The following is a 15,657-nucleotide window of genomic DNA, read 5'->3' as shown; positions in this document are numbered from 1 at the left end:
TAAACAAAATCTATAATATGATATAAACATCTCAGGATGATTTTTTGCTTGGAGTCCAGAGCATGTACAAACTATGCAGCTTGAATACAGGTAATAGATAAGGCTTCTCTCTAGTTAGAAAGCAATCCTGTTAGACCTTACTAGTCCCTTCTTAAGCCACTGAATTGTAAATCATAAGATTGTTTTATTTAATCATCATTATTATTCGATTTGGGCTTCCTGGGTGGTGCTAGTGATAAAGAATCTGTCAGCTAGTGGGCAGGAGACATAAAAAGATGCTGGTTTGGTCCCTGGGTCAGGAAGATCCCCTTGAAGGAGGGCATGGCAAACCACTCCAGTATTCTTGCCTGGAGAGCCCCTTGGACAGAAGAACCTGATGGGCTACAATCCATAAGATCGCACAGAATCACACATGACTGAAGCAACATACACACACATTATTTGATTTTACTATAATGATGTCCAGTTTTTAGAAAATAGAATTATTAATACCTGCAACTATCATAATATTATGTGTATATTAGCATAGTCAAAATATAATTTGGAAGAAAATATAATGTATTTACTTTATGGTATGGAACTAGCCTACATTAGCATAGGAAAGGTTCTTTTTTCATTAGTCTTCTGTGCCTGTAGTTTCATCACATCTCCTATTTGATGATATTTCAATATTGTATGTTTAAATGCACATTACCAATGAATATAAGGAATCTAATAATGTCTTATTTCTCATAGTGAATGATTAAAAAACGTACACTATTCCTCAGAACAAGTTTCTCTTATGATATTCATTTGTCATTGTCCAGGTAAACATTCTCTAATAGGTGCCCTGGACTTGTTTTTGTCTGGTGGACTTTGTCATTGACTAGAGTTGGGGACTTAGAGATTACAAAGCAAAATAAAACGAGGGAAGGAAATTTACCTTAATGGTTCATCATCATTGTACTGAATTTTTTTAGGTCAACCAAGTAATAGAAAAGGTCTTCCCTGTAGCTCAAATGGTAATGAGTTTGCCTGCAATGCAGGAGACTGGGGTTCGCTCCCTGGGTTGGGAAGATCCCCTGGAGAAGGAAATGGCAATCCACTCCAATATTCTTGCCTGGAGAATCCCATGGATAGAGGAGACTGGCAGTCCATGAGGTTGCAAAGAGTCCGAGGTGACTGAGCAACTAACACTGACACTAATTAAGTAAAAGAAACAAAGAATATTTCCTGTAAGTAGTTTTAAAGATGTAGTATTCACTTGAGAGTAATGTTTGAAAGCAGGCTTTTTAAGAAATGTGCTGATTTTTGTGAGCATTTCATATATGAAACTCAATGTAGGTAATTTTTCTTCTAGACTTTATTGAACTTGTCAGTCTTCATTTGGGCAGGACTCAAGGGAATGAAGTGAAAAATACTATCTATTCCCCTAATATTTGTATTATTCATATTTTATCCTACTTTTAACCTCTCATCTTAAGATTCATGTGAATATGAGCATTTGTAAAGTTACATTGCCCTGTATCTATTTCTTCCAACCAATTTCCTTTCTGAAAAATATTGAATTTCTTTTTATAGGGTCAGCCTAAAAAAAAAATTACAGGATACAATAAATCCATTTAATCTTCCTATGTCCACATTTGGCCTTAATCTCCTTGTTCATTTTTGGACACAGATATCCAGAATAAAATTTTATTTTCCTCAGAGCAGAGAAACACATTCTGTGGCTTTCATGTTTAACAACTCAACAACCTTCTGCTCAAGATTAAATACTTCATTGTGTCTATGGGCAGTTGCATATTTATTACTCTCGAGGCAGTGGTATTTGAAATAAATGGAATTGAATGACTTTGAAATATTTTCTGAAATTCATATATCATGAGTTGCTCTTTCCAAAAGGAAAAGAAAATATTTTGAATCCCGTCTATAAGAAGAACAGTCCATGTGAGACACACCAAGGCTATAATAGTAAAGAACATTTTAATACTAGTCATTGTGGCTCAGTTCCTTTTTTGCTGTTGGGCTGAATTCTTGGCATCAAAGCAATGGTTCTCCATGTTTTTATTTATTTATTTACTTTTCTTTTCTTAAGACTGAGAGCATTTATTTCTCTGGATTTTTAAGTTCACGTATTACAATTTTACAATATCCTTCATGTCTACTAGTTAATTGTCTTTGTCATATGATTAGTTGCCAAACTAAATTTGGATATTAAACATATAGATTGCATTTATGGGTAATCTTTTTTAAAATTTTATTTATTTATTTTAATTGGAGGATAATTGCTTTACAGTATTCTAATGGCTTTTGCCATACACCATTGTAAATTGACCGCAGCTATACATGTGTCCCCTCAATCCTGAAACCAACACCCTCCCATGCCCCTCTCCACCCCATATATATAATATCCATATGGAATATGAGTATATATTTTTGAATCATTTTTACTATTCATTTCAAAGCTCACTCCCACCATAATGACCTTCACACTTTCTGGCGTAAGTCCCTGGATGTGACTGCACCTACATTTTTTGTTTTACTCTGCCTTATCCCTAGAATTTTCCACCACATATATGTGCAAGATTTTTCCCTCTTTCTGATGGTCTGTGCTCAAAATGCCTTCATAGAAAGGTCTCCCATGACTCATATCCTGTTTCTCTGTTGCCTTCTTTCATTATATTTCCATAGTTTCATCACTTCCTACATATTATCTTCATTTGCTTGTTCATTGTCCACCTTCTCTTACTAGAGTTCTAGCTTCATGTAAGAAGGAACTATCAGGCTCACAACAATATGTAGAACAAAGCAAATGGATTGGTTGAATGTCAGTTAAATCTTTTTGGTGTATGCATATTGAACTCAAACAGCCTGAAATTATTTGATTATCTACTTTATAATTAAATTATAAATTTAAAAAGTAATTAAATGACTATAATTAGAAAAACACTTAAATTCTTTAACGTAAAATAGTCCTCTCTCAAAATTTACCCTCTAAGGAACTCTTACAAAGTGAGGCATTGCCATACTTATGCTTTTGTAATTCCTTAATCAGAAAGCAAGCTGTAGTCTCAACAATACTTACCAACAGTGTGTTATTATTCAGTATAATGCTGAATATGCAAAAAATCTTTACAATGTGAGAAGTGTATGAATATATTTAAATGAATAAATATATAAAAGTCCATATTTTATTTTTTAAAATGTGTTAAATTACAATTATCTGTGAATTTTGTGGCTGTAAAGATTCTAATTTCTCATCAGTGAAGATATTTCAATTTCTATTTTGTCTTGCTAGTCAGTCAAAAGTTGAAAGTAAAGGTGTCTAAGATCATGCTTGACTATGCCTAAGTTACTACCTCATCAAATATTTTTTACTTACGTAGAAATATTTTCTGTTTCTCTCAAAGTTGTTTTGTCTCCACATCACCAATAGTGTTAGAATTAAATCTTTTTAACAATAACAACATGAACAGAACTACTTCATTTTAAGAGGTGACCATGATTAATAGGGCAAATAATGTTTTGCTACAACAAAAAAGCTTACTTACTGAGTCATAGAAGTTGAGAGAAGAAATGAATCCAGAAGTATCTCTCCAATTTCATTTATTTCTTCCTTTTAATTTTCACCATACATCTGTATTATATAGTGGATGGTTGCCTTTATCATATACTTAATGTCAGGCATTTCAACAACCCTGTTTTCCTATTGACAAGGGTGTTTGTTTCTTAAACAAACCACATAATTCCTTTGCTTTCTTCTCATGAGAAAATTTATGTCTTCAAATCTTAATGCTTTCTCCTAAATTTTATTTAGGAGAAATAAAATTTTTATGTTTATGTTGAAATTGATTTCAAATTTACATTTGTAGTCATTATATTCTAAGGCAGTATATGCTTGTGTGCATGTTAAGTTGCTTACGTGTGTATGACTCTTTGTGACCCAATGGACTGTAGACTTCCAGGCTCCTCTGTCCATGGGATTCTCTAGGCCAGAATACTGGAGTAGGTTGCCATGCCCTCCTCCAGAGGATCCTCCCAACCCAGGGACTGAACCCACGTCTCTTATGTCTCCTGCACTGGCAGGCAGGTTCTTTACCACTAGTGCCAGCTGAGAAGCCCAAGGTAGTATACAACTTAATATTATTCATGACCAACTTTTAAGTATTTTTCACCTAAAAATCACTGAGTACCTACACTTCTACAGAATTTTTGTGTGTTAGATAAAATATTCTAATTTTTGTGTGATTTGTAGGTTTCTTTTTCTTTTTTATCTTTTCTTGTATTTCCGTATAATTTCTCTAAAATCCTCTAGATTAGCTTTGAAATTTAGTATGTTGGCAAAACTCTTAGTTTTCCAAAAGGTTTTAGGTCATATCAAGTGGGCCTTAAGAAGCATTGCTATGAACAAAGTTAATGGAAGTGATGGAATTCCAGCTGAGCTATTTCAAATCCTGAAAGATGATCCTGATAAAGTGCTGCACTTATTATGCCAATAAATTTGGAAAACTCAGGAGTGGCCACAAGACTGGAAAAGGCTAGTTTTCATTCCAATCCCAAAGAAGAGCAGTGCCAAAGAATGTCCAAACTACCGCACAGTTGTACTCATTTCACATGCTCACAGGTAAAGCTCATAATCCTTCAAGCTAGGCTTCAGCAGTACCTGAACTGAGAACTTCCAGATGTACAAGTTGGATTTAGAAAGGGCAGAAGAACCAGAGATCAAATTGCCAACATTCATTGGATCATGGAGAATTCCAGAAAAACTCCAGGGAATTCCAGAAAAAACATCTACTTCTTCTTCATTGACTATACAAAAGCCTTTGGCAGTGTGGATCACAACAAATTGTGGAATATTTTTAAAGATTTAGGATTACTAGACCACCTTACCTGTCTTCTGAGAAACCTGTATGAAGGTCAAGAAGCAATAGTTAGAACTGGACATTGAAAAATAGACTGTTTCCAAATTGGGAAGGGAGTAAAACAAGGTTGTATGTTATCACCCTGCTTATTTAATTTATATGCAGAATACATCATGCGAAATGCCATGCTGGTAGAATCACAATCTGGAATCCAGACTGCTGGGAGAAATATCAACAACCTCAGAAGTGCAGATAATACCACTCTATGACAGAAAATGAAGAAGAACTAAAGAGCCTCTTGATGAAGGTGAAAAAGGAAAGTGGAAAAGCTGGCTTAAAACTCAACATTCAAAACACTAAGATCATGGCATCTGGTCCCATCACTTAATGGCAAATAGATGGGGAAAAAAGTGGAAACAGTGTCAGATTTCATTTTCTTGGATTCCAAAATTGCTACAGTGACTGTAGCCATGAAAGTAAAAGACACTTGCTGCTTCAAGGGGAAGCTATGGCAAACCTAGACAGCATATTAAAAAGGAGAGACATCCCTTTGCTGACAAAGGTCCGTATAGTCAAAACTATAGTTTTTCCTGTAGTCATGTATGGATGTTGGACCATAAAGAAGGTTGAGTGCCAAAGAATTGGTGCTTTTGAATTGTGGTGCTGGAGAAGATTCTTGAGAGTCCCTTGCACTTTAGGGAGATCAAACCAGTCAATCCTAAAGGAAATCACTCCTGAATATTCATTGGAAGGACTGATGTTAAAGATGAAACTCCAATGCTTAGGCCACTGATGCAAAGAGCCGACTCATTGGAAAAGACCCTGATGCTGGGAAAGAGTGAAGACAAAAGGAGAAGGGACAGTAGAGGATGAGATGATTAGGAATCATTACTGATTCAATGGACATAAATCAGAACAAATTCTGAGAGAGAGTGAAGGACAGGGAAGCCTAGTGTGCTGCAGTCCGTGGGGTTGCAAACAGTCAGACAAGCCCTGGTGACTGAACAATAACAACATCATTCCCTCCCTGGCTGACTTCAGGTGCATCTCTCACTATTCTCTTGCCTGCACACAATGTTGCCTGTGGCAGTAGCCACCCTCTGATACTTCCAGTTCTAAAGGGCAGCATTAGGGCACTCATGGATCCCTGAGATTAAAAAGGTACACCGATATTCCTGCTTAATGGTTGTTAAGATGTGGAAGGTACAGGGTCTGTCATAATGTCAAATCCTCTTTATCATCCTTAGTACATAGATGCTTTATCAAGTCTAGAATGTGAAGATTATTTCATATGGTCAAACATTCTTCCCATATCTATTGTTTATGGCATAAACATTTCTTCGGCATTCAAAGCCAGATTTTGTTATCCCTCAACTTGTTGTTTCTGCACAAAACTTCAAAGATTCCTATTTAGAGATCTCTATGTTAAGATGCTTGGCATACATGCTCTGTCAACTACTGATGCAGGCAGTTTGTGCTGGATCTTTCCCTTTGGCCATCAAGAGATGAACAAAGCCGAGTATGCCTGTGAGTTTGCCCCTGTAGAAAATTTCCCCAATTTCCTCTCCCAGCTTTGTCCAGAAGGATGACCTCTAGGTTACATATGTACTATTTCCCATGCCTTCTGGTTTCCTGTTGAACTCCCTAAGAGGGAGTTGCAACAGAAGGGTAGAGGGAATAGGTATGAGAGATCAGGATATTTCCACCTAGCTCTGTCTCTGTGGGGTTGTCTCAGGCTAGCTGTGATCTAAGACACTGCTCTCCCAAGGACACAAACTGTCTCCACAAACTCCCTTCCAGATCCCAGGGAGTGCACCCATCCTCCTTGCTTTTCACTTAGCGTGCTAACTGCTTACTTGCAAAGCTGCAACTAAACTACATGTTACTTTATTACTTCTTGGTAATACTGGCATACTTTCTCCTCTGTACATATTTAGTTCTTAAAATAAATCCACTCGTATTTTTTATTCTTCAAGAGTGACATCTTGTATTCAAAGCTATGGTTTTTCCAATGTCATATACAGATATGAGAGCCGGACAATGGAGAAGGCTGAGCACCGAAGAATTGATGCTTTTCAATTGTGGTGCTGGAGAAGACTCAAGAGTCCCTTGGACTACAAGGAGATTAAACCAGTCAATCCTAAATGAAATCAACCCTGAATATTCACTGGAAGGAGTGATGTTGAAGCTGCAGCTCCAACCCTTTGGCCACCTGATGTGCAGAGCCTACTGTTTGGAAAAGACCCTGATACTGGGAAAGATTGAGGGTTGGTGAGCATTATTTCATTGAGTCAGTGAGCATCACTGACTCAACGGAATGAGTTTGAGTAAACTTTGGGAGATAGCGAAGGTTAGGGAAGTCTGGCATGCTGCACTTCATGGGATCACAAAGATTCAGACGTGACTGAGCAACTGGACAATAACAAAGAGTGATATCCTTTTTCCGTTTGAAGAAAGTCCTCATGCTGCCTGAAAGGTGAAGGGTTAATATGATAGGAAATCACTGGGAAAAATGTTTGTTCATACGAAAATGCTATACATCCCCTTAGGCTCTTACAGATAATAATTATAATCATTCAATCATGTTTTTAGTTGTGAAAAAAAAAATAGAAACTTTTTCCAAATTTCTTTTGTTTTATTCAGGATTTCCTTTTTTAGAGAATGTCTACTATATTCTAGGAGCAGCCACATCATATCGTCAGGGTAAGGCATCTGGTCTGTGATTATTCTCTAGAAAAAGTCCTCTCTGGGATGATGTCCATGGCATCAACAAGCTCTTGCATTTCTTGCATGTGGCACTGGATTATCTGGGATCCCACTGTGGCATCCAGTTACTGATTCATATATACAGTATCCTCATTTTACATGTTATTTCAGGCATCAGTTTTTCTCTCAACCCTTTTGTTCCTTTCATGAAGGAATACAAATTAAGCACATTCCTTATTTCCTCCTACACTTCCTGGGACCTTGGGACACTGAACTCTTGGGTTCTCTTAGACTACCTCTTCTCTTTCATCTTTCAAGAAGCTAAGCAAGTATACTCTTTATTTGGTTTTCTTCCGAGACTCTGTGAATTTTTGTCCGCCCCCTCACCCCCTACCCCAGAACTTGTCACATAGAAGTGAGTCTCTTCATTTTCTTAAACTGGCAATGTTGTTTAAATTTCACTGATACTGGAAATGTTGTTTTTTTATGCACACTAGTAAAGACATACCCTTGTACCATCACCTTAAAAATTATCCCCATTTTTGAAGGTGACTGAGTTCCCATCCTAGTCCTGAATTTTAAAAGCAGTACTAATCCCTTGCTCATTGAACTCCTGGGATGGAGGAAGCCAATGACAGAGTTTCCTCTCTGAGATCAACCCCACTTCTAAAACGAATCTCCTTCATATCCTTCTTTACCTCAGGCAGACTTCATATAAAATATGGTTTTTTGGTCACATTTTTTCCCTCTTGTCCTTCTGTGCCACTCTGGTGGTAAAGCTCCAATAAGCTCAGAGCATTTTTTCCTCTCTGCTTGTCATAGAAAGTTCTAATGCTCTTTTCAAAATGCACATTTGATCATATCATTGCTCCTGCTTAAAATACTCCTATGACTTCCCTCTATTCCAAGGATTATGTAATACATATAAATTATATGAATATATGTCATACATATATAAATCTTTTGCATAGTCTGGCTCCCAGGGCGTCCTTTCCCTTATTTGCTACACTCAGCCACACTGACCTAATGATTTCTTGGAAATGTTATGCTATTAGTCGCTCAGTCATGTCTGACTCTTTGTGACCCCGTGAACTGTAGCCCGCCAGGCTCCTCTGTCCACAGAATTCTCTAGGCCAGAATACCAGAAGGGGTAGCCATTACCTTCACCAGGGAGTCTTCCTGACCACTTGAATATGCTTACAAGTCCTTTTTCCTCTGTATCTCCCTTTTCATACTAGGTCTCCTTTTTAATTTCAAGCTCAGTTTAAGAATTTCTCTTAGGGAAACTTTTACTGATCTTCCAATTTAAGACAACTCCTTTATTGTACCCTCGCATAATTCCAGTTGAGCTATTTCAAATCCTGAAAGATGATGCTGTGAAAGTGCTGCACTCAATATGCCAGCAAATTTGGAAAACCCTTTCTTTGCATATTACTTTTCATTTCTCCTTTTTGTCCAGCTCCATCTATTTCTTCAAGCCGTGGTTTAAATGTTGTTTTCTCCTAGAGATATTCTTGGACAAAAAATTTAGAAATAGGTCCACTGATTTTTTCACTGAATTATATACACTTTGCTCATAGCAATTATTTAATATATTTAGTCCTCAGTAAACTGTGATAGCCATAAATGTACCCTTTATGGATACCATTTTAAATACCTTGCACAAAATATGGCTCCCCATTTGTGGTTGCTCCTCATGAGCTATTTATGAAGTTGTAGGGCTCCTGAATTAATATACTTCAAGGGGTTTCTTGGGTTTCACATGCAATGCAGGAGATCCTGTTCAGTTGCTGGATTGGGAAGATCTCCTGGAGAAGGGATAGGCTCCTCACTCCAGTATTCTTGGGCTTCCCTGATTGGTGGTTCAGCTTGTAAAGAATCCGCCTGCAATACAGGAGACCTGTGTTCAATCCCTGGGTGGGGAATGTCCCCTGCAGAAGGGAACAGGTACCCCTTCCAGTATTCTGGCCTGGAGAATTCCATGGACTATATAGTCAATGCGGTTGCAAAAAGTCAGACACGACTGGGCAACTTTCCCTTTCAGGAGGCGTCTTACCACTAGCTGTGTTTGAGCTATGTCATCAAAGAAATGACATTATTGACAAGGTTGATCTAGTGCTATTTCTTATATTAATGCTAATCAAGGAGACAATTATCTTCCTCAAAAAGGTAAAAAGTATTGCCAGGGGCATCTGTGAAACCGAACTTTAACCCAATGTTCTCCTAACTTCTAGTCATATATAATTTGTTTTATACAGTCTAATAATTTCTGTGCTAGGCTTAGTTGCTCAGTCGTGTCCGACTCTTTGCAACACCATGGACTATAGCCCACCAGGCCCCTCTGCCCATGGGGATTCTCCAGGCAGGCGTACTGGAGTGGGTTACCATGCCCTCTTCCAGGGCATCTTCCCAACCCAGGGGTCAGACCCAGGTATCCCTCATTCAGGCGGATTCTTTACCATCTGAGCTATTTCTGTTACATATTTATTGTTCAACTTCTTTGGAGCACTCATTGTTTTGTAGGATAAAAGACCATGTAAGACCTGTTTACAGATTTCAAAATCCTATGGTTATGTACATGAGACTGCAAATTTATGTTATGCTATTTTGGCCAAAAATTAAAATTGTAGAAACAAAGAACAAATGGTTGATCCTGAAACATAGGAGCTTAAAGAACAATGTGATCACTAGAGGTCAGAAGAGACAAAACAAATATAATGTCTTGAAGGAAGCAGGACTTGAGCTTTTTCCTGAAAACTGAATATGTTCTGTAAAGGACAAGGAGGATGGTATTCCTGGACGATGTCTACAGAATTATTAAAGCATTGCAAATCCCCTAGTTTTAAAAAGTAACATCACCTCTGCCATCCACAGTCATAGATATGCAAAGTCATACCCAGTGAAGTCACATCACCTCTTGAGCTTTCCTGCCACACTACTACCATTAACATTTCAGGTATTGCATTTTAAAAATAAATTAGAATATATTATAAACATAAACTTCATTGTGATTGATTTAATCCTATTTGTGTCTCCTATAGCCAGAATAGAGTACATTATTTATTGATCTCTTACCCACATTCTTCTCCTTTACTATTACTAAATGAATTTTGACTTATGAAGAATGACCCAAGGAGTCAAATGTCATCTCCTATCCAATAGAGTGCTAATTCCTGTTACTAAAATGATCTTCTTCTTATCCTAGAAATGTAATGCATATGTTGGTTATTATAGGATTTCAATAAAATATTGATGCACTAATACGGTATTCACTTAAAGGATATGAGGTCGAGAGTTCAGGAAGAAGGGTAGTCTAGTTAGAGCTTCATCATAGGATACTCAAAATGCAGGGGGACTGAATGGAAGAAAGAAGAATGCTCCGCTGGCATAGGTTTCATGGATTTTGCTCTAATAAGGTTTGTGCCATTGAACAGTTTTGGAAGGGACTCTGTGAAGTAGGATTTGGAAGTAAAATTTGTTGCATACATTAAACGGGGCCATATTGAGATATTTGAATGTGATTATCATTTTATGCTATTAGATTATTATTTCTTTAGTATTTTATACTTACAGCAGTAAAGCACAGAAAATATATAATCTGCTTTAGATAGCAATTGCTAATTAGTGGACATTGCCTATGTTAGGTGAAAAAAAGTCTTTATTATTAGAGCCAGGAAAAATCCCTTCACCCAAATATCTATGCGTAGTATTAGCTGAATGCTGTTAATTTTCAGAAAAACTGCAAAATAATTTATTGAAGTGACTGAACTATTTGTAATGTGAAACACACATTTTTAAATATCTTTTTTTTTTTTAATGAAAAAGGTATTCAGTATGTTCTGGTACCCTGCTCCAATTTTTCTCCCTAATATTCTGGTGTAACTATCTGAATAATTTAATTTCTAATTTGTTCTTGATACTTTTTTTTCAAGTTTGGAGGATTCTTTTGTGAAAATTCAAGTAAAGTTCTTGTGCTTTGCTATCAAGGCTGAATGTCTGACTCAGGGATCTCCATCCTTGTTTTATACAACGGTCAAAGTATGGTCTTTAAAGACATCTTTTTCAGTTGTCTTCTGTAGACAACTTTGCTTCCTCCCAATAGAGTCCACACAATGCTGGCTTCCTGTTTGACTATTCAATGGTGAGGCTGTATCTCAGCCTCTGTCTCTAACCTGAACATTCTAAATCATAGTGATTGATGGAATTTTATCTGCCAGCTGCATTCTTACATCCACAACTTGCCTTCTGCTTTTTATGAATGTGTGAGCAATATTTTTAATCCTTTGTGCTGGAAGCAAGTCTTTATTTAGCTTAAGAGCTGAAAATAATTACCCAGTTCTTACCCAGCTCCACAGCATGTCCTTTCTAATAAATTAAATAACCCTTCATCAATAATGATGGCTCTGGATCTGCTGTTTAATCCCTTCATGACTAGTTTTATGCAGACTGCTTTTTCAGCTACTTAATCTTCATCTGATATGTTAAGAAAAGAAAAAAATACACATGTGTACATGCACATATAGGATGTGATGTGTGTGTTTGTGTGTTTTAATCTGTTGCATTGGTCCCTATAAAACATTCCTCTGGGCTAAAGTGTCTGGGGCTATTGCCTCAGATGGAGAATTCTGTAGCAAGATACAAAGAATAGTGTCAAATTACATACTTATAAGTATCTAAATAGCCTTGAATAGCAGGGTTTTGATTTGCAAGGGCAAATCTTTTTGAGAGAGAAAAGGTTTTGGAATTTAGAAAGCTCGTTTTTGCATATCAAAAGCAAAGCCTTAAAGGAATCAAGGCTTAGGGCTTCTGCCACTATAGTTTTTTTTCTTTTTTTAAGAAAAGCAAATCTCCCCATTTCCTTACTAAGCAAAACTAGAAAGATAGGGGAAAGCAATTAGTCATTGGCTGACATGAATTCAGAAATTGATTCAAACCTATCAGACACTCCTTCCCTAGGCAGTGGGAAACAGTAAAACTGCAGATAGGGTTTGGTTTGAATAAAGAGTTGCTAATGCGCTGTATCTCACTTGCCATTCATAGCCTGAGAAATGGAGAGACTTGTAGAAAAATCTCACATGCCAACATCCTGTGGAGGTAGTGTTGCAGGAACAGGGACCCCTTCCCAAGCCCAAGACTGCACTCTTGTCTAACACTTGGAAATGAATTGTCTGAGAAGACACACGTGCTGACAAAGCCAGAGACTTTATTAGGAAAGGGTGACCAGGTAGAGGGCAGGAGGGTAAGGGAAACCCGGAGAACTGTTCTGCCATGTGGATTGCAGTCTCAGGTCTTTTGGTAATGGGATTAATTTCTGGATTGTCTCTGGCCAATCATTTTGACTCAGGGTCCTTCCTAGTGGTGCAGGCATTGTTCAGCCAAAATGGATTCCAGGGAGGAGGATTCTGGGAGGTGGTAGGACATGTGGTGTCTCCTTTTGACCTTTCCTGAACTCTTCTGATTGGTGGTGGCTTATTAGCTCCGTTTTCCTTAATAGGATCTCTTGTCATAAAATAACTCAGGCAAATGGTTACTATGGTACCTGGCCATGGTGGGCAGTTTCAGTCATTATGTTCCCCCTAACAGTAGGGTTGTTGACTCAGTGTCCGGAAAAATTTAAGTGAAGTCCTGAAAAAAAACTCCCAGTCCCTATGGCTCAAATTATGGAGAATACTCAAATGAGAAGATAGCATTTATCATTCAGACTGGGAAACATCTAAGAAAAAAAAAAAAACATGCATGATTATTAAGCCAGAATAAACCATACAGTTCAGGAAAAACAGAACATATAGTCATCCTACAGAGGAGCCTAAGTATTCCTGGAGAGAACCAGAGGATGCAGGATCAAATCACAGATGGCACAAAATAGAATATATGTGATGTTGGGTCTATGGGTATCTTACTAGATGCCAGAAGGAACAGATACTCTTAATGGAAGCTTATGGAGGGAGCATAGACATCTTAAAATATAACACCATTGGACAGAAAATAACTACATAGATCCAAAGATTCCTATATCTTCTCAACAAAAAATTAATAGTCAATCTAAGAAAGAAACAGAAAATTTTATTTGAGCTAATCTGAGGATTATAACCCAGGAGACAGTCTTTCAGAGAGTTCTGAAAATTGTTCTGAGGGGGAGGCCAGTGTATATGTGATTTTGCTGAAGGAGATATGTGCAAACAAGCACACATGGCAGTGTAAGGTTGCTGCTGGTCACAGGGAACAGACATCTTATAAAACCATATTTTGGATCAATTGTTTCAAGTCACTTAGATCATCATTAATTTTATCAGAGGATCAGTCACATATTTGGTAAAGCAAGAACCAAACCCCTTAGAGAATTGGGAAAGTAATATTACCTTCTAAGGAATTATATGGCTAGCATCAGAAGAAGAAACATTGATCTTTAGAGTTGAGCAGGTATTTCTGCCTCTGGGGAGGATGGTTAACAATAATGCAATGCACAGGGAAATGCATACATATGGCAGAGAAAATGGCAACCCACTCCCTCACTCCAGTGGGAAAGCCTATGGACAGAGGAGCCTCTCAGGCTATAGTCATTGGGATTGCACAAGAGTTGGACACGACTTAGCAGCTAAATAAAAACAAAGCTTGCCTGGTGGCTCAGACTATAAAGAATCTGCCTGCAATGCAGGAGACCCTGGTATGATACCTGGGTTAGGAAGATCCCCTGGAGAAGGGAATGGCAACCCACTCCAGTATTCTTGCCTGGAGAATTCCATAGACAAAGGAACATGGCAGGCTACAGTCCCTGGGGTCATAAAGAGATGGACATGACTGACTATCATACACACACACACATATATATACACACATACATATACATATGTATAAATACATTCACACAGGGAGAGGAGGAGGCCAAAGGGTAGAGAAAATTTTTTATGTTTAGCTTTTCCATGCCTTTAAGTGTGAATTTTCATTTCATCAATACTAGTAGATAGACAAGGAAGCAGAGAGTTAGAAAATTATAAAAGGCTATGAAAACTATTCAGTGTAAATATTAAGTTTATATTAACTAGCTAACAGTTATATAATGACTTGAGTTAGAACTGAAGTTATAGAAAAGTAGTCTTACTTATTCTTATTCAATTCTTACATTTACTTAACTGAGATTTGGCTTAAAAATAAATTATATTACCCACAACTATAAACAAAACAGGAAATATTGATTCCATGTTTTAGATGAAGAAAGTGAGGTCAACCCAAAATTTCAAAACTTGTAAGGTTTGCTGCTGGGACAAAAACTGTATCATCTAGTTCTCTGTGAATATTTACAATATTTTTTTTTTTTATCCCCTCTGTAAAATTATCTCTTAACCCACACTCTTATAAAGGTATCTTCTTTTCCTTGAGACTGAGAATAACTTTGGGAATCAAGGTAGGATTCTGAATATATGTGATCAAGCTAATGAGTATTTTTTTTGGCCTTCTATTTTATTTATTTATTTATTTTTTGGTAGTAAGCATTTCTAGTAAAGGGTCTGGCTTCCTATTTTTCACATTTTTAATAACTCATCACTGTCTATCAAGATCTAGTAATATTTGCATATATTTATTATCCGTACTCTGTCATGCTGTGCTTAGTCGCCCAGTTGTTGCCTCTTTACAACCTCATGGACTGTAGCCCGCCAGGCTCCTCTGTCCATGGGATTCTCCAGGCAACAATACTGGAGTGGGGCTGCCATGCCCTCCTTCAGGGTACCTTCCCAACCCAGGGATCAAACCCAGATCTCCCGCATTACAGGAGGATTCTTTAACATCTGAGTCACCAGGGAAGCCCATAATAAGCACAGAATAAGAATTTGTTTAACCCATTCATTAATGAAGAAGCAGTTGAGCCTCATCAAGTATGACACTAGAACAAGCAGAAAGCTGACTGATTAATTTCAAGTGTAATTTTCATGAGTATCATTTAATTAATCATACTGCTTGTGATCACACTATCATAGACATCTCTAGAATGGTCATTCTCAAATTTTATCATGCTTGATGATCACTTGATAAAATAGTTAAAAGTGTAGAACCTCAAAGACATCAATAAAAATTCTGCTGTAGTAGATTTGGAGTAATCCCCCCCAATCACTTA

The sequence above is a fragment of the Bos javanicus genome, chromosome 17, assembly GCF_032452875.1.
Source record: "Bos javanicus breed banteng chromosome 17, ARS-OSU_banteng_1.0, whole genome shotgun sequence".
Taxonomy (NCBI): Eukaryota; Metazoa; Chordata; class Mammalia; order Artiodactyla; family Bovidae; genus Bos; species Bos javanicus.
This window is presented reverse-complemented; position numbering follows the sequence as displayed.